Below are 23741 nucleotides of genomic sequence, written 5' to 3'. Positions count from 1 at the left end.
TATGTTTGATGGTTTATAAGTATAGAAACTTAAACTATAATATAAAAGCACACGTTATCATAGGTATAATTTGGAATCATTTCCGGTTTTTGCATGAGGCGCAGGATTATGGCAATATGACAAAAGAAGAAACTAACTAAAACGGGCCCCACTTTCTGTCTATTAGCGCTACATGCTTCCCATGTTTATCTCAAGAAGGCCAGACCTGGTCTTAGCAGGTTTGGCCTTTTCTTTGGTGACACATGAATGTAGTTGTTAGTCTTCTGTACCTAGGCATCTTTCCTTTTATTTCCTCACTGTTGCCACAATATCTTGCATTCTATTTGATTACTTCTCAAAACTTAGTTTTTCTTTTATAGTTTATTTGTGTATGTTTTTGTGTATATTTACATGTATGTTGTGGAATGTGTATACTTGAATATGTGTATATACCCATGGAGGCCAAAGATCAACATTTGATTTCGTTTTTGATCATTGTCCATCTTAATTTTTGAGAAAGGGTCGCTTACAACCTTGAACTCACAATTCAGGTAAAGTAGCTGGCTTGGAAATTCAATGGGTCTGCATGACTCTGCCCACAGTGCTGTAGTTTCAGGTACCCACCAGTTCATATGGCTTTTACTGGGTTGTTGGGGACCCAAACTAGGTTCTTATGCTTGCCTAGTAGTCACTGTATTTACCAAGCCTTTTCTCTAGCTCATGCCATTTGCATTTTTTTAAATATATATATTCTGAGCTATATCTCTTGCCCTCAAACTCCTTCCAGATCTTTTTTGGTCACTGTTTTAGAGGGGGTGGGACCTGGGAGAATGGAGCCAATTAATGAGGCAGATAAAAAAAAAAAATCTCATGCAATAGCCAACATTATTCAGAGCTTTTGATGAGGTCTAGTTTTAGGCCATGGTGGTCTGATAGGATACAAGGGATTATTTTGATCTTGTATCTGTTGAGGCTTGCTTTCTGCCTGACTATATGGTCAATTTTTGAGAAGGTTCTGTGAGGTGTTAAAAAGAAGGTGTACTCTTTTGGGTATATGAGTTTGGGTGAAAAGTTCTGTAGACATCTATTAGGTTCATTTGACTTAGGACCTCTGTAAGTGTCAATATTCTCCTATTTCACTTCTGTCTGGATGATCTGTCCCTTGGTGAAAGTGGAGTGTTGAAGTCTCCCACTTCATTAAGGTGTTGGGATCCATGTGTGAATTAAGCTTTACTAATGTTTCATTTACGAATGCAGGTGGTCTTGTGTTTGGGGCATAGGTGTTCATGGCTGTGATGTTGTCATCGTGGATTTTTACTTTGATGATGTCTTTTTTTGGTTGAAAGTATATTTCATTAGATATTAGACCCAGCTTGTTTTCTGGATCTGTTTGCTTGAAAAACCTTTTTCTAGCCCTTTACTCTGAGGTAGTGTTTTATCTTTGTTGCAGAGGTATGTTTCTTGGATTCAGCAGAATGTTGGATCTTGTTTCCTCAACCATTCTGTTAGTCTGTGTCTTTTTATTGGAGAGTTGAGTCTGTTGATGTTGATAGATACTAGTGACCAATGCATGTTAGCTCCTTTATTGTGGAGTTGGTGGAGTTACCATGTTTCTGTGCTTGTTTTCTTTTAACTTTTTGTTGTTAACTTATCATTATCCTCTATTTTCTTGGCTGTAGTTGATTTTGTTGGATCGGAGTTTTCCTTCTAGTATCTTCTGAAGGGCTGAGTTGCTGTGTAGATATTGTTTAAGTTTAGGTTTGTCATGGAATAATTTGTTTTCTCCATCTAGATTGAAAGCTTTGCTGGGTATGGTAGTCTGGGTTGACATCTGTGGTCCCTTAAAGTCTGCATGACATCTGCCCAGGGCCTTCTGCCTTTCATAGTTTCTGATGAGAAGTCCGGTGTGATTCTGATAGGTCTACCTTTATATGTTACTTGGACTTTTTCCTTTGCTGCTTTTAATATTTTTTCTTTGTTCTGTAGATTTAGTGTTTTGACTATTATGTGACATGAGGAGTTTCTTTTCTGGTCTAGTCTATTTGGTGTTCTGTGTGCGTCTTGTATGTTAATAGGCATCTCTTTCTTTAAGTTTGGAAAGTTTTCTTCTATGATTTTCTTGAAAATATTTCCTTGACTTTGGAGCCTGGAATCTTCTTTTTTATCTGTTCCTGTTATTCTTAGATTTCATCTTTTCATGGCGTCCTTGATGTTTTGTGTTTGGGACTTTCCTGATTTTAATTTTTCTCTGAGAATGTATCATTTTCTGCAATTGTGAGATTCGCTATTCCATCTTTTGTATTCTGTTGGTGATGCCTACCTTTGTGGTTTCTGAGTTTTTCTCTTAAGTTCTCCAGCTCTAGGGTTTTCTCTGTTTGTGTTTTCTTTATTGATTCTAATTCTGTTTTCATGTCTTGTACCGTTTAGTTCATCTGTTTGAATATGGATTCCTGTCTTTCCATGATGGTCTCCATTTATTTGTTCATTTCCTCTCTATATGTCACTACATGTGTCTCTGTTTGTTTGGCTGTATTTGCCTGTATTTCTTTGAGTGCTTTGTTCCTTTTCTCTTTATGTGCCTATAATAACTGGATAAGCATAGAATTGAGATTATTTTCCTGTGTTTTTGATGTATTAATATATCCATTGATTTTTGGGTTGCTGGTGAAGCCGTGATGTCCTGATTTTCGTTGGATGTGTTCTTAAGCCGACCTCCATCTGCTTATCTGTAACCTTGGCTGTTTGTTCCTGGAGTCTGTACTTCAGACTGGGTCTTTCTCTGGTATCTGGCATATTCTTCAACAAGATGAGAGAGATTCAGTGGTTTGAGAGTGGATATTGGTGTTGCAGCTGTAGCTAAGGGAGGAGGGTCGCAGGCACATGTGCACAAGCGTGGACCTATACCCAGAAGGACAGGGTGCTAGAGCATGTAGATGCCTGGAAGGGTGGAGCTTAAGCACAGGACAGGGTGCTGGCACCGTTCGGGGGGCGCATGCCATGTGCCCTGAATACCTCAGTGGCCTACAGGCCTGGCCTTCTGTCCTGGTATTCAGAAATGTCTGGGCTCTGGGAATTGTTTGCCTGGACTCCACTGGTAGACCCACAGAACAGGGCCTTCAATGTTGAGAATTCTGTCTCAAGGATCTTTATGTTGCCCACAGTGGGGTGTGGGTGGGAGGGATCAGATGTCTGGCTGCTAGTGTAGAGAGCCCCGGGATCTGGGGTTCTGCATGCACTCACTTTGAAGGCACACTCACTTCCTCACAGGCCTAATTAGAAAGCACAGGGGTTCCTTCTGTTCTCTGCTCTCAGATTTGGTCCTGCAGGGGCAAATGTGAGTGTAGAAGATCCCTCAGCTCAGTGTTGTCTACTGTTTGGCCGCCAGGCAGGGAGGCCAGTACTTGGGGTAGCTGCCTCTCCCTTCTCAGTCACAGAGCACAGAGGCCTCTGTTTGGGGCAACCACTGCTTTTTCAGAAGCTGAGCAGGGAGGCCCATGCTTGGGTCAAGGGGAAGTGTGCGGGGGTGGGGAGGGAGTTGAATATTCACTACTTATTCCCCAGAGACATCCACTGGTGACCTGGATCCAAACTGTCCCAGCTCACGGTTGTCCCCTCTTGCCCAGCAAGCCTCAGTGTGGATGTTATGGCTGCAGCTGCTCCTCCACTCACAGAATTTGGAGTTTTGGATCCTGTGCCCCTCAGATACGGTGTGCACTGGTCACCATCATCTTGGACTGCCCTATTCAGGGCTTTTGAAAATTTAATCTGATGGTTAAAAATGGTCACATGAGTAAAGTTCTTATAATTTCAAGCTGAATACAATCATAAGGAAAAGCTATGTGTGACAAAAACATGTTTTTTAATAGAGGCATATAAAGAAGAATTTAAATGTTTAATTGAAGAACAACAATGGGTAATCTGAAATAAATTCACTCTTGTATGTTACACCTGGGAGAAGCATGAAAGCACATCCCAAGAACAACTTTGTGTTTTGAAGAAAATGAGGTCACAAGACTCTTGTCTTGTTGCCTTGGAGTGTTCTCAAAGTACCCCATCCCTGGAGGGTGAGCCAACACTTCCTACATCTCTACCCACCCAACTCTGTGGCCTTTCTTTCTTTTTATAGAAAACAGTCAGGCAAACAAACACACCAGATTTAAAAACAAAAACAAAATGCACAAGACATACACACACACACCATAAAAACACATAATTGGAAAACAGAACATGCATGCAAAAAACTAATAAGACAGAAAATGCCCAAACAAAGCAATGTGAGACAAAAGGCTACAAAAATGCCTTTGAGTTCATTTTGTGTTTGCTTTGTACTGCTGAGTGCGGAGCTTCCCCTTATGTGGTTAAGATCTGTAGAGACTCCACTGGAGAAAACTAAGCTTCCTTTGTAAGCAGATGTCAATTGCATATAGCCTCTTGGTTGGGGATGGGAGGTTGTGTCTAATTTCCTTCTCATCACTGGAACCCTTTCTGGCTTGATGCTGTGCTTGCTGTCACAGTCTCTGAGGTTAGGTACATCAGTCCTGCTTCGACTGAAAGGCACTGCTCCCTGGCGTCTTCCATCCATTAGAATTATTCTGTCTTTTCATGAATGCTGAGGAGACAGGAATGATTTTTTTTTTTTTTTTGCGCGGGGAGTTGTTTTGTTTGTTTGTTTGTTTGTTTGTTTGTTTTTAAGACAGGGTTTCTCTCTGTAGCCCTGCCTTTCCTGGAACCTACTTTGTAGACCAGGCTGGCCTCTAATTAAGAGATCCACCTAACTGGATTCATGGTGGCACATGCCTTTAATCCTAGCACTTGGGAGGCAGATGGGTTTGCTTTTTAATTTAGACTGCCATTAATCTCCTTAAATTTTCCCAGTTCCTGGATGTGTTTTCTATCCTCCAACTAAGTTCTGTTATAAACTCTTTCCAGTTAAAGTACTCATCTGCTGATTGTAACGTACTGGCCATAGAGTTGTTTCTCTATTGCTTTCTAATATTACAGATTAATTTTCTTCCTCTTGGTGTCTACGTTCGTGTTTCATCTGTCAGGCAGTCACATAAGGACAACCACCTTAAGTCTCTTGAACTAAGATCTGAGCTCCTGATAGAGCAGTAAGTGCTCCTGAGCCATCTCTCCATCCTTGAAAGATTTAAAAAACCTTTTAAAATGAGTTCTTTGAGAGTTTCATACAATGAGTTTTGTTCCTATTTACCCTGTCTCATCATTAAGGTCCATTTGTGGTGTCCAAATATTCTTAGATGGGTTGTCTTCTCTTGAAGTATGGTTTCTTTATCAGGAGCTACACTCTGGAGGAAAACTGACTTTCCTCTCCTAGCACCTAATACTCACCATACTTGATTACACTTTTCGCAGGCTGTTCTCTCTGCTTGGCTCCACTTCCTTCTTCTTTCTTACTGGGTCTTCCTTCTTCTTTCTTACAAGAGAACAACTGGGGAACCCCGTTTCTCTTAACACCAGCTTATATGTTGTGTCTTGTCCCGTTCTTAAACTGCTCACTTTAGAAATTTTGTGTAGTTTCCTGTTGTTTATGGCAAGAAGACACCCTAGCATAGCTCTTCAGAGATTAATTTTTTTAATAATGTGATAAATGTTTGTGAACGTACCATCTCAAACTAGAGGTAGAAATAAAATTCACATGTTTGTTTACCTCATTTCATTCAGCTTCTCCAGTTCATCCTCATCACATTGACCCCGAAGTTCATAATCCTTTTTCTTTTTATGTAGGTTCCCAATCTATATATCCCTGAAAAGCATAGTTGTCTCATTTTTTCTAAAAAGATATTTTTCTGCTTAATTTTACACTTCACTTATAATGTAGTTCACTCAGATGCTGAAAAATATATTTCATACTGTTATGGCACATTTTGTCCATTCTTTCACTGATGGGTATTTGAACTGTTTTTGTAGTTTTGCTGTTATGAAAGTGTTATAAATATTTTTGAATATGTCTCCATGAGTTTTACTGGGATATATTCCACTCACATGTTCAACATAGGTGGTGATGTTAAAGTGTTTTCCAACTGGGCTTTCAGACAGTGACGATGCAATGGAAACTTTGGATGACCTAAACCAGAGCTCCTGCTGTGATGGATACTTGTTAATTTGACTGTAGCACATAACAGTAGGATAAGTGAGTTTTAGATGACTTTGCTCATAGCAGAAGTTTCCTTTCTGTTAGCATGTGTAATTATATCTATCTATCAGATCTATCTATCTATCTATCTATCTATCTATCTATCTATCTATCTATCTATCTATCTGTATTTTCACATTCTCCCACTAACTTCTTTCGGTTCTCCTATTTCTGCTGACCCCCTAACTCTTCCTAGCTGTTCTCCTTTCTATTTTTCATTCTTTGAGGGGGCAATGACCTTGTGTTTTTGTTTTGTTTTGGTTTTGGTTTTTCAAGACAGGGTTTCTCTGTGTAGCCTTGACTGTCCTAGACTCACTTTGTAGGCCAGGCTAGCCTTGAACTTAAAAGAGATCTGTCTGCCTCTGCCTATGTGAGTGCTGGGATTACAGGCATGCACCATCACACCCAGTGAGTCTGAGCATGTTTTTAGAGTTTCATATAGGATCCTGAGTCGGGGATTATTTATAAGAATGCAGACCGGTGGCACTATTAAGGAGAAAATATTTTTCCTTCTTCCAGTGACTATAAACAGCCTCTAGATACTTAGTGAAGGGTGATGTCTCAGGATAAACTCCCTTCACCATTCCCATACCTGGAAGGATGATGTTAATAAGTCCAGTCTTGTTCAGATCTCGTGCCTGTAAACACTGTGCTGTGAAATCAGCAAAGTAGCAGTGTTCTGCTTCATACTGCTGTTTCTACCTCTTGTTCTTTCCCCTCTCTACTTATGAGGTATTCCCTGAGCCTTGATAGCAGAGAGGTAATGAGTGATGTCCCATTTATGGGTGAGCATTCAACAATCTCCTGTTTCCACCCTGTTTTGTCAATCATAACCTATGAGTGTCTGTGGTTACCGTTACCCACAGTAATATGGAGTTTTTTTTTTTTTAAATCAAAGCTTATGTCAGCATTAATCTTTGGGCATAAACATAATTATTTAGCTGGCAATTTGATTTGTACATTATATCCATTTAGTAAAACAGTAGCAGTGACTTTCCCACCATCATCTATGACATAGAGTTTTACATGGAGACATGGAGTTGTCACCAAGCTAACAGTCTTAGACATGGGTCCCTTCCTGTGAGGTGGGTCTAAAATCAAATTAGAAAGCTGTTGGTTACCCTTACTACTGACTTGCTGCTATGGCCCTAGTGGCTATTTCTTGCATACCTGAATCAGTAGTGTGGCACACAGGGTCCATAGCTGAATAAGGTTTTTATCCCAGTTCTCTCAAAGCAGTCTGCCTTGCACCCTCTGGCTGAATGTGATCTAGTCATCAGGGAGGCTGTTATCTGTCAGAGTAGCAGCTTGGTCTCTGTGTGCTCCTGAGGCACATGGAGTCTTCAGCAGTAGGGCCTCATGATGCAGTTCTAACTGGTAAGTGGCGGAGGGCTTTTGCAGTCTCTCTTCCTAACTGCCTGGAGCTACCCCACTTGGCTTTCATTTAAAAACCTGTGGCTCCTGGAGGATCTTTACCAACATAGAATATTGTCATTCAAACTTTGAGTTTACTTTTTATTTTTTAGTTAGCTTACTCATGAAACTTTTGCACATCAGTAGAATGGTAGTTTTTGGAGAATGCCTTCAACAGTTGTAGCATGTTCATGATTAAATCTCCTCATTGCTGAATGTTGCCTGAGGAGACTCCTGTTCTGTTGTCTGGGGTTTTGTTTGTTTGTTTGTTTGTTTTTGTGTTTGCCTTTGTTTTTGAGACAGGGTTTCTCTGTGTAGCCTTGGCTGTCCTGGACTAAGTTTGTAGACCAGGCTGGCCTTGAACTCACAGGGATCCTCCTGCCTCTACCTCCCTGAGTGCCAGGATTACAGGTGTGCCAGGCTCTGTTCTGTTGTCTTTGGTACTAAGAAATTAAATTTTCCGAGCCCCTCTAGATCCTTAATGCTCATGCTTAGAAATTATTTTGTTTATTTATTTCCAATGAATTAGATACTATAACTACTCCCTCCCCCAACCTCTATCAGCAGATTAATTTAACTTTATTTCAAGAAAGAATTAATTTCCATAGCTTCATTTCCATATTTGAATTGTTGCTTTTTAAAATAGCTATTACATATAAGGTTGCTTTATCAATCATCTCTTTGAATCATTATTCTTAAACAGTGTAAAATTTAGACTTGATGACTTTTTTCTTTTCTTGTAAATATCCACTCTCAGCAGTGAGATTCAAGTGAACCAACAAGATTTTTCAATACTCATAGCCTAAGGGAGCTCTTTCTAATCTGCCTCTAGCTATAGAAATGCAGAGGAGACTTGTTAACCAGTCAGCTAGACATCTTTCTCTCTGTGATCTTACAGATGGTTCTGATGTTTGAGGAGTCTCGTAGCATCTGTTTAAAATTCGCAAACTGCTTCCATCAAATTTGTTTGAATCCTGTTTGTGGTTACTCTTGATTACACATCTGGAGACATTTAAGGATTGGCATTAAAAAAAATAAAAAATAAAAATAAAAAAAGGATTGGCATTAAGAAATAGCTTTATGCCTTATGTTTAGTTTATCCAGTACTAAAATGAATTATAATGCAACTATAACTGAAGCAAAAATAAATAGAAATAGTCAAATATATGTGATCAGGGTGTTTAAAGGAATAGAGTGTAACTTCACTTTGTATGAATTGGTAAAATCTTGTGTATGAAGCAAAATTGTATTTTGTCATTATTTACATTACACTCCTCAGCGATTTGGTATTAGAGATATCTGTATCACTTGATAAAATGTATAGAAAATTGTAACAAATCAAAAGGAATTTTTCTGGATTTGTTGATTTTAAATGTAGCTAATAAATTATACAGCAATACATTTTTAAGCCTAAAAGAACAAGAATATGTAACACACTTAGAATATAGCTTGAAAAGAAACAATAATTAAATAATAATTTATTATTAAACGTTATTTTAGTTAATATCTTGATTATTATTATGTCATCTTACAGTCTCAAGATTTTACTCTAAAAAGATTATCTGATACCTAATCACTAGGTCAGAATATATCAACTTTCTAATATTAAACTGCCAATTTGTTTTCCTAAAAGTCTAATTGAAATACACTTTCACCATAAATACATAAAATTGCTTTCCATTATTGACATTGATTACCTTCATTTTGTGCTAATTTTAATTTTATTGGTTGTCATAAGTTCTAAAAGTGTTTTCAAGAATGTACTCATCTCTGCTAGTTCACTGAAGCTGCCATAGAGAAGTATTGTCAACTGGTGGCTCAGCGCAGAATCTCTGGAGGCTCTGAGTCCACGACTATGGTCTCGGCAGTGTAGTTCTTCCTTGCTATTCCGCTGAGAGATGGCCACCTTCCTGCTGTGTTTGTATATGGTCTCTGATACACGTGGATGTAAACTTGCTCCGTGTGTATGAACGTCTTCTGGTTAGCGTCCTAGTCGTTGTGTCAGGGCCCATCCTATGCTATGTTTCAGCCAGTTACCTCTTTTCGGGCTTTATCTCCAGACAAAGTTGCATTTTTAGATACTGGGAGTTAAGGCTTCACCATACAATTGTGTGGACACAGTTCAGATCATGTATCATTTAATTGTTAATCAAGTATAAATCAATATATATATATATATATGCATTGGTGTTTTACTTGCACGAATGTCTGTGTGAGGCGATCAGATATTGAAGTTAGAGACAGTTGTGAGCTGCCATGTGGGTGCTGGGAATTGAACCTGGGTCAATTCTGGAAGAGCACTTAACCACTGAGCCATCTCTCCAGCCACCTATATTTTCTTCTTTTAGTTAGAATTTAGTGCTTCTATTTCTGAATTTGCTTTTGATAACACCTTAATATAATTCCATTGTTTCACTTTGAAAATATAATTTATTTTTAGTTGAAACAGTAAATATTTTAGTACTTTTAAAGGGAAGCAGTGATATTTTCTGAGAATGTGTTTATTTGGTATTTTTCTCTATTGTTTGTGTATGGTTAGGCATAAAATTTTGAATCACAGTAATTTTCCTCAAAGCTCTATGAGGAATTAAATCAGTATCTCTTCATCTTGAGGGTAAACTATGCCTAAAATAGTGCAGTTTCCTTTCTATAATACTGTTTCATAATGATGGGTCACCCTGTCTTATTATTTTGTATGTATGAATTTTTCATATCTTATTCTAGCATGCTATAATCATTTGATTTATTATTTTATAAAATAATATGAAAGGTTATGATTTCTATAATTAACTTAATTATTTTGGCATGTTTTGAATTTTTGTTCTCTTTTTTTTATTTTTAAATATTTTATACATTCACTTGCGTCCCAGCTGTAGCCTTTTCCTTCTTTCCCTCCTATTCCTCCACTCCCTCCCTCATGTCCTCCCTGCCCCCTTCTGTCCCTAGCCATCATGGAGATGCAAATCAAAACGACCCTGAGATTTCACCTTATACCCATCAGAATGGCTAAGATAAAAAACTCAAGAGACAATGCATGCAGGAGAGGTTGTGGAGAAAGGGGAACCATCCTCTATTGCTGGTGGGAATGTAAACTGGTACAACCACTATGGAAATCAATCTGACGCTTTCTCAGACAGTTAGGAATAGTGCTACCTCAAGATCCAGCTATACAATTCCTAGGCATATATCCAAAAGATGTTCAAGTACACAACAAGGACATTTGCTCAACCATGTTTGTAGCAGCCTTATTCGTAATAGCCAGAACCTGGAAACAACCGAGATGTCCATCAACGGAGGAATGGATAAAGAAATTGTGGTACTTTTACACAAAGGAATACTACTCAGCAGTTAAAAACAAGGAAACCATGAATTTTGCAGGCAAATTGTGGGATCTAGAAAAAAATCATCCTGAGTGAGATATCCCAGGAGCAGAAAGAGACACATGGTATATACTCACTTATAAGTAGGTACTAGACCTATAAAATAGGATAAACATACTAAAATATGTACACCCAAAGAAGATAAACAAGAAAGAGGACCAGGGATAAGATGGTCAGTCCTCATCTAGAAAGACAAAGGGGATGGACATTGGAAGTAGGAGAAAACAAGTAACAGAATTTTTGTTCTCTTTAAGAGAACAAAAATTTATATATCTTTGGTTACTCTCATTGCTTTTTCTAAGGTTTATGCTATAAGGTTATGCTATAAGCTTGATGTATATTTAGTATGCCTTACACTCTAGAGAGTACATAGTATTTTGGAAAAGAAAAAAGAAAAAAATGTTCTGATCAACTTAGTACTTTTTTCTACCTCCATATGTTATTGAAGGAATTAAGAGATTTGTTTCAGCTATCTTCAGATTGAACTGTGAGTCTCAGATTGGTTTTGTTTGGGACTTCATTTATTATCTAATTAAATATGCATCTACTCTAATGGAGAGACTGGTTACACTGTGGTTCTTTAATGTCTTCGAATGTTTGTATCTATTTGATATAGTATTCAGTCCTCAAAAAGTCTGTATATGTCTTTTTCTGCTAATGTTATTTTTATAAACTGTTTCTCAGTTTATCTTTTAACCCAACTATCACACAAATAATTGAGATTCTTTTATATTTATTTGATAATAAACTTCACAGCACAAGAACTGACCAGTTATTACTCTACTCTTAACCCTCTGAGTTAGCTTGGCTTCCTCCCAGGGTGCATCCCAGAGATACTTTCACCTTGTAGCTTCTCTGCTCCAGCTCCCACTTTTTGTCCCTCCTGGACATCCGCCCTTGGCAGAATCCCTCCTTTTTCTAATTTCTCCTCTACTGCTGGCCGGAAGTCCAGCCTATTATCTCCCTTGCTCAGAGACTGGCTGTAGGTCACTTTGCTGACGTACCATGGGACAGTTGAGGAGCAGTGTTTGCACAGTACTGAGACAGGAGAGTCTCCGAGCGGGGATTGCAATTAGATATGGTGGGTACAGAAACCAGCATTTGAATTACACAATAACCTATGCCTACGCCTTTCTTTAGGTTGTAGTTAACTGATCATGATACTTCAAAATACTCAGCAGAGAGGGAAAATCACCTTGTTGTGATGGTATCAAATGTTCTTTCTGGCTATCTGATTGTCTACATTACTTGGTTCAGATTTTTACTTCTGGGCATGGGGTTGTAGGCGAAGTGGCTGACTTCACTCTTCTGCTTATCTCTGCATGTATCCATCTGTGTAAGTCTGTATCTGTCATCCACCTATCCATCCATCCTCCATCTATCTTCCTTTTAATGTATTTATCTCTGCGTCTATCTATCCATCCTATTCTCTGTCTGTCTGTCTGTCTAATACTATTATGCATCTAGCTGTCTATCCTCTATCATCTCTTGTCCCCAAAATACAATATTTTTCTTGGTGATTTTTTAAATATAAATCTAGGGTTCAAGTTCTATTATTTCAGCTTTGCTGCCCTTCTTACTGACTTCTGAAGGTATTAATTATAGCTCTTCAGCCTCTGCTAATTTTGAAGTCTTATCATATCATACTCACCAGTCCTGCGGTGTTTCTATTTTCTAATCCCATCTTTTGTCCTTAGCCTGAGTTCACAGCTTTCAGTCTCCCATCAGTTACGCTAAATGCCTCCTCACTAGGGTATTTGTCCCATAATGGTTAATGAAATGTCCCCTGAAATTAGGGAACATAATAATGCCATTGCATTTTCCAGTCTTAAAAGTAGAGTCATCCATTAAAAACAAAACAAAACAAAACCAGTTTATTTCATTGTATTTTATGTGCATTGGTGTGAGGGTGTCAGATCACCTGGAACTGCAGTTACTGGCAGTTGTGAGCTGCCATATTCTTTCTGGGAATTGAACCCGAGTCCTCTGGAAGAGCAGTAGTGCTCTTAACCACTGAGCCATCTTCTCTGCCCTGACAGACTCATTCTAACAGAAACACTTTACATCTTTTGCTCCCTCTGTACAATCTTCCAGAGCAGTAATGGTGTCTTCTGCGTTGTCCAGTGCAGTCCATTCTTGTTTGTTTCCAACTACTTCCAGGAGTTATTCTGCATGCATATTAATGTCATTTCACATAGACCTTACCAGAGTGTTAAACTAGATATCATACCATTACATTATTATTTGGCCTGTACCCAGCACATTTAGGATCCAGAGAGACAGCACTCCTACAGTATCTGCTGGTGGATAAGTTCATATCATGGAGAAGGCCTATGAGTGGACAATACAGTCTTGGAAAACATCTGCCTTATTTGAAGGTTCTGTACAGTTTTAATTAAGAAGGTCTTCCATTCTTCACTGGGAGCAGTAGCCTTCACTTCTAGATCCAGGAGAGTCATCTCTGTGTCAGGTACTTCCAGTACAAATGTGATGTTCTGATATGGCTCTTCTAGGACACTAGTTTTGTATAGGTTTGCCTTATCTATAAATTTTTATTTGATTTTTTTCATCTATTTAATTAAAGTCTGATTGGTCTTCAGCTTTGTTTCCCCTCTGAGTTGAAGGAAGGGCCCCTATAATCAGGGTCAGGGAGCCCTTTCACTTTTTTTTTTTAATTACAGTTTATTCACTTTATCCCCCTGTAAGTAACTATCTCCCTCCTCCCCTCCCAATTCCATCCTCCCTCCCCCAGTCCACTGATAGGGGAGGTCCTCCTCTCCTTCCCTCTGACCCTAGCCTATCAGGTCTCATCAGGACTGGCTACAATGTCTTCCTCTGTGATCTGGTAAGGCTGCTTTCCCCCTCAGGGGGAGGTGATTCAAGAGCAGGCCAATCAGTTCCTGTCAGAGACAGTCCCTGTTCCCATCACTATGGAACCCACTGGGACATGGGTTACATCTGTGCAGGAGTTCTAGGTTATCTCCAGGAATGGTCCTTGGTTGGAGTATCAGTCTCAGAAAAGACCCCTGTGCCCAGATTTTTTGGTTCTGTTGCTCTTTGTGGAGCTCCAGTCCCCTCCAGGTCTTACTATTCCTTACTTCTTTCATAAGATTACCTGTACTCTGCACAAAGTTTGGCTATAAGTCTCAGTGTCTGCTTTGGTACCGTGCAGGGGCCTTTGACTCTTATACTTTGTACTTTATTGGTGATAGATTCTTCTAAGTTTATCATTTAAAAATTTTCAATGTATCTACTTGGCATTTAGCAGCTGCCATCCAGTTCCAATCTTTGTAATTCTGATTTGACATATAACCCTCAGAGGAGGGAAATAATGAGTGATGCAATGCGTGTTCTTCTCCATAGAACATGGGTCATTGAAGGAATGTTCTTTGAGAAAAACCATTAGAGATCTGAGTTCATTACTTTCTCTGTTACTGTGTGATAAAATAATCTGAGAAAAGCAACTTAAAGACGACGGGGTTTATTTTGGCTTCAGGGATGTCATGGCAGTAGTAGCCTGGGGCAGCTGATAACTGCATCTCTTGTGAGGAGGTAAGAGTTGTGGGCAGCAAGTGCAGTTCTTGTTCCCCTCCTAGGAGGTTGTTGTTTGTTGTTTTAGGGGCTAGTGTGAGTTTTCTCACTTTAATTACCTAACCTGAGTAATCCCTCAGAGACATGCACAGACACTTGTCACCGAGGGGAGTCTAGATTTTTGTCAAGTTGACAATTTTAGTAATTGTAGGACATGGTGAGAGGGTAGGAAAGGGAGAAGAGCCTAGGAAACATTTGGTCTCAGGTAAAGCTTAGCTCTGAGAACCTGGCTAAGTGTGTGTGGGAAGACATACATGTGTTTGTAAAGTTGAATCTTAATCTAGTAAAAGACAGCGTTTCCCCTTTTGAGTCAAGAGTTTTAGTATTTGATATTGCCATGTTTGATGGTCATTGGCTCTGTATTGTTATCTAAGGTGGGAATAGGAATTCTACTTTCAAGTGAAGGAAGATTATTATTTTCATTCTTTTTATTTGGGTAGAAAGTACACTATAGCATCTAGTGTCTATGATAAGAAAAACAAAAGTTATGTTCTTTTTTTGGAACAAAAATACTTAACTATCAGCAAATTCTAGTGAAACAAGACCAGTACTACTTAAACATTATTTATTGTTGTTTGTGTAGTGTATGTGTGCGGCGCACGTGTGTGTGCATGAACGCACAGTGGAGACGAAGCTGACCTGTGGGGCTGCCCTCTTCTCACCGTTCGCGCTCGGAGAACTTAGTTCAGGTCTCCAGGTTAGTGTAGCTTGTACACTGCTTACCTGAGCTGCTTCCCTGGCCCAAGGCTGGTAAATCTTAATCTACCGTTAAGAATTAGCTGTTGGTCTAGAGTGGTAGGAAAAGCTGTATCTCATTGAGTAGTTTGTGATCAATTGAGGAAAACTTATCTCAGTGTATTTGCAAAGGCTTCGTTAAAGAAGCTTGACCGAGACAAACTTACTGAGTGGGTTCCGCACTAGAAAAAACAAATTTTTAATTTTGGGAAGTTTGCCATTTTCTAACAAGGTATTAACATTTTTCACTCACTTTCATTTAATTCCACAAATTATTTTTTAGAGTTGGAAATAACATTTCTGATAGAATGCTTATTGTTCAAATGTACTTGATTTCCTATGACAACAGTACACAATGGAAAAAATTTCTGATTCTACTTAAATTTAATTTTAGGAAATTGAATGAAATGATATTCTACTCTTGTTAAAATATTTTTATGAAACAGGTAGTTTCAAAGTGTAGCGTGTACTCTGTATTGATCTGAACTGTCAAGCAGCCTCTGTCCGTTTCACTTCTGACCGTAAGTCATTGGCAGCTCTGTAGGTTTCCTACTGCCCCTGCTCCATGTGGAGTCTAGTTTCAGAGAATGTTAGTACACTATCTTGGAGGAAGGATCATCTTCCAGGATAGCTTCCAGGTCTCTGTTTAATTCTGTAGTGAATGCCAAGCATCATGTCCTCTGGGTTTTGGTAAAGGACTGAGAGACTGGGAGCATCCTAGTTTCTATCTTATCTTTTGTAATTACGACTTTTTTTCCCCCACGACAATGCCTTTCTGCTTCTACTTTACAGTTTTATTTTTTCCCTAATGATTTAGGGAACAGGCTTAATAAATAGGTTTGGAGTTTCGTAGGTAAGTCATATATTTGTAATTTGAGTGATTGAAATGTACTGTGTCTGCTGATGCGTATGATTATCTTTATCTGAAAGTATACTTAGGATCATCTGTAGCTATAGTTATATCTATATATCTTCTTCTTGATGTGGTCTCTACTACTGAGGAGGACAACTAATTGAGGATAGAGTAAATTAAAAAAATTTTTTTTTTCTAAATTAACTATGTTGTCTTTGAGGCTAATGTTAAGGAAAACCCTAGATTCTGGAAATGTAGTTTTAATGCTCTTCCTTCCACTTTCAGCTGTATATTTTTACATTAGGTATAATGGGAAAGGTGCTCATAGAACAACTCGTGATATTCCGTAAGGTTTTCTTCATTGTGCAGAAAAGTAGAAGAGCAGTGCAGAAGTGGGAAGTGCCTTCTTACAGCCAAATACACAGCTAAAAAGTAGTTTTCTTCTTGGTATTTTGTTAGAGATGGAGAGGTTGCCTTTAAAATGGCTATGAATTTCTATTAGAACATAATATATATTTAAACATGGCGTATGTATTTTATGAATTGTCAGTCATTATAAAGTTACTCAATTTTGATAATTGACATATTTATAATGTTGGTAAGATTAAAATTATGATAATGCTGTGGAGTTGTTTTTATGTGGTTCAAACTAAGGACTTTCAAATGTGTTCCTAAGTAATTTTTTTATGTTCTATAAATAATTGGTTTCAGTGTTTTATCACTGATAGCTGTGACCAGATTATATTTATAAAGGTATATTTCAGTATGTATTTAAGACAAGGTAGATACTAGGACCTTATTTGCCCCCTAAATGTTATTTTAGAAAGAAGTGACTTGAACAGTAGGATGGTGGCTGTGAATTCCAGCAAGGCTGAGCCCTGTTTTCTCTAAGAGGAATTAGCACAGAATGACACAGTCAGCAACAGCAGGAGAAGTATGCTGTGGGCACAAGATCAATGGGCAAGGAAGATTCCCGCAGCTAATTTTAGCAATTCATTTAAAATGTGCTTCTTCAGTTTTGAAAATAGAATCAGAAAGTGTTATATTTATAACTAAAACGTGCAATTACAAGATACATTTACATACAATTTTTAACATAGTAATATGTTAAACAGGAAACTTTGTATGGGTATTATAAAACAGAAGGACATGTCATATCTGCTTTACTAAATTGGTATTCACTTGCAACTGAGTATTTTGTTAAAAATAGGTCCACATGGCATGAGAAGAAGAGAGAAAGGAGGGTAGGGGAGCTGGAGTCGTGGCAGTTTGCTTAGATGTGCCTAAAGAGAAACAAGGTACTGATTCGCCTTATGGCTAATGTGGCATACATCTAGTGCTGATTACTTTAATTATTTGATTTGCCATCTTTAACTCGTTTTATTACATAGACAGTCTAATTTTTCTCCAAAAGCTTTTCCTCAAAAAGTTTTTTTTTAGATATTAATATATAAGTGGAGATACTTAATATCATTAAACTTCAGTTTTTTTTCCCTACCAACTATTTAAATTCTCTTCTTAAAAGTTTGGTAAAAATGAGTATATAGACTGGCACTTAAGATGTTTTTCAGGAAAATTTAGTACTTATCACAGTCTGGAGAAGAAATCAGTAATAAGTTTCTGCATACAAGTGTATGCTGTAGTCAGTGGAGGTTCTGAGGGTGGTAACTAGTGCCTCTCAACTTTACGCTACGCTAGTTTCTTCTTTATTTTTGTTGTGTGTGTGTGGCTCAGGAGTTGATGTAGGATGTCTTCCTCAGCCACCTTTGATTTTTGAGGCTCACTCCATCATTGGCTGTACTTGTTGGCGAGCAAGCTCCCAGGGTCCTCCTTTCTCTGACCCACCAGAGCTGTGGTTCCAGGTGTGCACCGTCAAGCCTGGCTTTCGGTTGGTGTTACAGATCCCCTCAGGTTCTTATGTTTATGCAGCAAGCCCTTTACTGAGCTGTTTCCCCATTGGCATGACACTGGTGATTTGTGATTCTTTTGTGTGTTTTCTCAACTGTTTCTGTTTTTGTCATTAATGTTAAGTGTTTTAAAATATTTGTTAATATGTATTATGTCTTTATAGATTAGTATTTAGAAAACAGCTTCAAAATTATATTTAGATCCCTTTTTCCTCATGGCCTCTTTCTAGTTTTATAACACACACACAGGCAAACACTTCTCGTTTTTTCATATGAGAGAAAACATGTAGCACTTGTCTTTTTAAGTGTTGTTTATTTTTATCAGTTGAATATATATCTATATTTATATCTATATCTCTATATATAAAGTTTTAAGACAGTTATATTTCTAACAATTTTGGGCTTATTAATTTTATGAAATCTCTGGAAAGTTCTCTCCTTTGAGGGGTTGGTGGGGAGGTAGTGCTGAGCTAAGAAAAAGCAGAAGACCCTATTCTCCAGCCTTTCTACACACATGTAAGTAGCGCAACTGTTAGATGTTTGTAGCCTCTTACTTGGGAGACAATTTTCTTGGAGAGTTACTGTAGGAAGCTTAGGATTCCCAAAGTGAATCCTGAGTGAATACACATATGGCAATGGCCCTGTTGAGGACTCCCAGAGCCTCCAACCATTGGGACAATTGGCAAAGTCATCACGCATATGGAGCATGCTCAGAAGAAATGACAAAGTTATCTCTTGGAACTCTTTTGAGTATGAGTGTTTATGCACAGCTGGTCAGTGTGTACAAAGACTAGCAACTTCAGCTTCCTCCTTCTGTGTGGCCTGCGACTGCTTCCCTACAGAGCCCTCCTACTGAGACTAGCTAACCCCTCTCCTGGAGGTTAGAGTTCTGGGTTGTTGTGGGAATGGTGAGAGAACCCCACCAGATCCCGTTCACTGAATATGTATCTGTCTTTTCCTCATTTTTTTAATACCCCTAGTCAGGGTTCCAGGACCTAATCCACATGGGGCACTACAAATTATTTTTGCCACAGAGATTAGTGTGTGTGTGTGTGTGTGTATATATGCATACATATTTTTACCGCAGTTATCTATATATGTATGTCTTTACCCACAGTGATATATAAATGCACAGATACACATACACATATATAACATATACACATGCATATATGCATATATAAGTAATATGCGTATATGTGTATATTCTTTACACACAGTGTCTCTTTGTTACCTAGTCAGTCGTTCAGTTTGGCTAAGCCGCTCTCCTTGTTACCACCATTATTACAGCAATCCACAATGTTCTTTATTGTCTGTAAGACCTAATACCGACTTACACTCTTCTAAAGTGACAGTGCTCGTGTTGACAACTCTTAGCAATGAAGAAACACGACTGACTTCTAAGTGATAACTTGCTTGTCAAATATAGTTGTTATTTATGGGATACAGTACATACATTTTTTTCTACAATACTTTTTCTTTTCATGTATTTCAAATCTTATTCAATTTGTTCCTTAAGGAAAATGTACAGCGTCCATTTGTTTGTTTTCTTTTATCTTGTTTGTATCATGTTCTATATACTTGACCAAAGTGCTTTCATTCTAGTCTCCTCTTCTGTCTGCCGTTAGAGGTTGCAGTGTCTTACTTATTTGCCTCTTTGGAATAAGGCAGTTTTCTTTCTTGCCCTACCCTTGTTTTTCCTTCTTGCTTTAGTCAGACAGCTGTATGCTACCTGCTAACTTGCCTATAGGATAAACATGTAAAGTATTTGAGGAATTCTGGAAGACTTTTAATTTTTTTCTTTATTATTATTATTTATTCCAATTTATTCAATTTGTATTCCAGCTGTGGCCCCTTCCTCATCTCCTGGTCCCACCCTCAGTTCTTCTTCTCCCCCCATTCCCCTCCCCTAGTCCGCTGATAGGGGAGCGCCTCCTCCCCCTACTATTTGACTCTAGCCTATCAGATCTCATCAGGACTGGCTGGATCCTCTTTCTCTGGCCTACTTAGGCCACCTCTCCAGGGGGGAGATGTTCAAAGAGCTGGCCACTGAGTCCATGACAGAGAGAGCCCCTCTCCTTACTAAGGAAACCACATGGGGACTGAGGGGCTTCATCTGAGCAGAGAGTCTAGGTCCTTTCCATGTATGGTCCTTTGTTGGAGTATCGGTCTCTGCAAAGACCCCTGAGCCAGATTTTTTGGCTCTGTTGGTCTCCTTGTGGAGCATCTATCCCCTCCAGTCTTTCTATCTCTCCCTTTTTCCATAAGATTTCCCTGCACTCTGCCCAAAGTTTAGCTGTGAGCCTCAGCATCTGCTTCGATACCCTGTTGGGTAGAGTCTTTCACAGGCCTCCTATGGAAGGCTCCTGTCTTGTTCCCTGTTTTCTACTTCTGATGTCTAGTTTACCTTTCTGAATGAGGACTGAACCTCTTCCTTAGAGCCCTCCTTGTTGTTTAGCTTCTTTAGGACTAGATTTTAATATGTTTATCCAATATTATATGTCTTATATCCACTTATAAGTGAGTAATACCATATGTGTCTTTCTGCTTCTGGGATACCTCACTCAGGATGATCTTTCCTAGTTCCATCCATTTGCCTGCAAATTTCATGTATTCCTTGTTTTTAATTGCTGAGTTGTATTCCATTGTGTAAATGTACCACAACTCCTGTATCCATTCTTCAGTTGGGGGACATCTAGGTTGGTTCCAAATTCTGGCTATTATGAATAAAGCTGCTTTGAACATAGTTGAGCAAATGTCTTTATTGTATGGTTGAGCATCTTTAGAATAAATGCCCAGGAGTGATATAGCTGGATCTTGAGGTAGCATTGTTCCTAATTTTCTGAGAAAGTACCAGATTGATTTCCGAAGTGGTTGTACAAGTTTACATTCCCACTAGCAATGGAGGATGGTTTCCCTTTCTCCAGAACTTCTCTAGCATGTGTCATCCTTTGAGTTTTTGATCTTAGCCATTCTGCTGGGTGTAAGGTCAAATCTCAGGGTCATTTTGATTTTCATTTCCCTGATGACTAAGGACACTGAGCATTTCCATGTTCCTCTGTTGAAACTTGTCTATTTAGCTCTGTATCCCATTTTTAAATTGGTTTACTTGGTTTGTTGGTGTTTAACTTCTTGAATTCTTTATATGTTCTCAATATTAGCCCTCTGTCAGATGTAGGATTGGTGAAAATCTTTTCCCAGTCTGTAGGCTGTTGTTTTGTTCTGTTGATAGTGTCTTTTTCTTTACAGAGGCTTTTCAGTAGCTAACTTCTTCTTTCCTCCCTAAGCAGGAAGGATCTCTGTCCAAGTTGGACTGTGTTGCTTGAACTTGGAAGAGAGGTGATATGACTTCCTGCTTCTCATCGTTTGTTTGTTTATTGTAGTTTAGTTTACATTATTAGCATTTTGCCCTCTTGTATCTCTGTGTGAGAGTGTCAGAAGCCTTGGAACTGGAGTTACAGACAGGTATGAGCTGCCATGGGATCTGGGATCTCTGGAGGAATAGCCAATGCTCTGAACCGCGGAGCCATCTCCTCAGCTTCCAACTTTCTGCATTTGTTTGCTGCTGTAGGCCTTTGTGGTAGGGAACCTACCATAATCATGTTTCCTGTTAGATGATAAAAGGCACTTCACTAGAAGAATGCTGCTAGCTTGCTCCATTCTTTGTCTACCCTGACTTTGGGGACAAAGAAGTGGGCATAAGTGGTGATTTCTTATACTTACCTCTTCCTATTAGGAAAGAGCTGCTTGCTCATAGACAGCATGCTCTCTCTTGTTCCAGCCAGGTTTGATTAGGAGAGGAGAGGGAGAGGAGAGGGAGAGGAGAGGGAGAGGAGAGGGAGAGGAGAGGGAGAGGACTCTGGCTGGCTCACGGTCAAGTCAACTCAGCTGTTTAAAACCCCTCTCCAAGCTGCCTGATTCAAGCTGGCCCCTTTGCACTGCTCACTGAAGTGTTGTGTTTGGAAAAGCTGCCTCTGAGCTCCAGGGACTGGACTGCGCCAGCTCAGTTGTGGTCACCGCACTGTAGTGTGCTGTACTGTATTCCCAAACCGAATTGTCTCCGTGAACTCTCTACTCTCTCGTGCACTGTTCTTAAGTAGCTTCTCTCTCCTGACGGGGGGATGTCCTATCTCTGACTCATTCTGCCAAATCTTCCTTAGATTTGTCAGTTTGTCTGCCCCTCAATTAGATTTCATTGTGAGGATTAAAGGTGTGTACTAGGATGTGATCCCTTACCAGAGCAACCGTGTTGCTGGATTAATATTCTTCTGTACAAGATGACTTTTATCTGTGTGAAGAAAATCTGCAAGAGTCCAATTTGTACAATTATTCTGATCTTAAGGTGTTAAGGAAAAAGTATCTGTCTTCAAGAGAATACTTTTTATAAGTGAGCAGTGGGGCTGACTAATCATAACTGAAAGCAATGAGCGATTGATAGGGATAGCCAAGAAGGAACACATAGGTGTGTGCAGTTTTCTCTGTGAGAAGGAACATGCTGTTAGTTGAGAGCTAATTCTTTTAATGTTATTTGAAATGATTTAGATACAGGTTTTCAAAAGTATAAATATTAACTTTTAGATAATTTTTTTTAAAGCAGAGAATGTTTTGTTTTAAGATTTAGTATTTATTGTGTATACCATGTTGTGTTTGCATGTACACCTGCATGCCAGAAGAGGGCACCAGATCTCATTATAGATGATTGTGAGCCACCATGTGGCTGCTGGGAATTGAACTCAGGACCTCTGGAAGAGCAGCCAGTGTTCTCAACCTTTGAGCCATCTCTCCAGCCCCTAGATAATTGGGTTTTGATTGTAAGGAAACTATTGACTTTGCCTTTATTTTTTTGGGTAACAGATTTTAGGCAATGAGATGGAGATGTTTAAAATATAAATTTAATGAGCAAAAATTGGATTTATACTCAGTGTTTAACCAAGTTTTTAGTTCATGGAACAAAATTTTGTGGGAGGAAACTGTCATTTTGGGTCTTTTTTTTTAACTTACTTAAATCTTGAGAAGTCATGGAATGACAAAAGCTGAAAAGCAGACTTATTAATCAATTATAATAATATTGAATTCTGTCATTTTAAAAAGTGTAGGGGAAAGTATGGTTATGTAGGGAAAGTGGTTTATAAAGCTGGCCGTTTTAAGTTTAGTGTCCAGAAATGCTTTGGATCCGGATTGTGTTTGGTTCAGTATTGTGAGGCCCTAATCAGCTAAGTACTATAATCCTCCTTCGAGTACATTCTTACTTGACCCGGAGCTATATACAGCCACATAGTAACAGTATTAAAAATAAACTTTCCTTAACAGGCCCATCACTATCATATTGGATGGCTTCCTCCTTGAATGAGTGCTCTTTTATGTGTAACTTTCAGCAGTTGAGTTTTGTAATCAAACGATTGCAGGCAAAGACAGTCTTTCAGATCATCTGATTAAGGATGGCTCCTATGATTTTGCTAGGGTTAGAAGGATTAAGAGAAAGCACTGCCTGGCATAATGTTGATGTATTTTCATCAGCGTGATGCTTCATGCTCGACAGATGTCCGTTGCTTGAACAAAGGTAAAAATAAAAACGTTGAATATTGTTATTTGTAAAATTTTCATGCTTTTTATAAGTATAAATTGCTTTGTTAAGCTTTTTAAAAGGGAACGATAGGCATGGTATGTGTCTATTGCATGTTTCACATGATCATATACTTTGGTTAAATTTTCAATGTATTATAGTTTAA

At 38.7% G+C, this 23741-nt stretch overlaps 1 protein-coding gene across 42 annotated transcripts in view; it reads left to right on the top strand.

Moving 5' to 3' along the window:
* Positions 1-23741, top strand: part of Rims2 (regulating synaptic membrane exocytosis 2) — a 522675-nt gene that overhangs the window by 218269 nt on the left and 280665 nt on the right. The window lies entirely within an intron of this gene.

This window comes from Meriones unguiculatus, chromosome 8 (genome assembly GCF_030254825.1).
Source record: "Meriones unguiculatus strain TT.TT164.6M chromosome 8, Bangor_MerUng_6.1, whole genome shotgun sequence".
In the NCBI taxonomy this organism is placed as follows: Eukaryota; Metazoa; Chordata; class Mammalia; order Rodentia; family Muridae; genus Meriones; species Meriones unguiculatus.
Note: the sequence above shows the minus strand (reverse complement) of the source record. Positions and strands in the feature narration are given on the sequence as shown.